Source organism: Malurus melanocephalus, unplaced genomic scaffold (assembly GCF_030028575.1).
Source record: "Malurus melanocephalus ecotype Western Australia unplaced genomic scaffold, MMel_1.1 scaffold_746, whole genome shotgun sequence".
NCBI classification, from domain to species: Eukaryota; Metazoa; Chordata; class Aves; order Passeriformes; family Maluridae; genus Malurus; species Malurus melanocephalus.
In genome coordinates, this window is record NW_026623978.1 from 235,563 (window position 1) to 235,964 (window position 402).

Sequence of the window (402 nt, forward strand, 5' to 3'; positions counted from 1 at the left end):
GGCCGCCCCGCTGTGCCCCACCGGCTCTCCCCACGGCAGCCCCCGTTACCGGGGCAGCCCCTCCCGCAGGACGCTGCTGGCGGCCCCCCCTCATTCCCCGCAATAATTAGGCTCCGTGACACACCGAGAGCTCAGCGCTGATTAGCGGTTTCTCTCTAATTTGATTATTTCAGATTACACTGCAGCCAGCACGATTAAATGGGCGCGGGGTCTGCCCGGCCCCAAGCTGCCCTGCCGAGCGCGCCGGGGCTGCCAGGAGCGAAAAGATCATTTTTTTGGGAATGAATTCCAGCATATGTCCCATTTCTGTACTAGTCATCGCAATTTATGTCCATTGGCAGGGCGAGGGTGGCCGAGGCAGCAGGACAGAGACCGGCTGGCGCCCACCTCGTCCCGGGACAC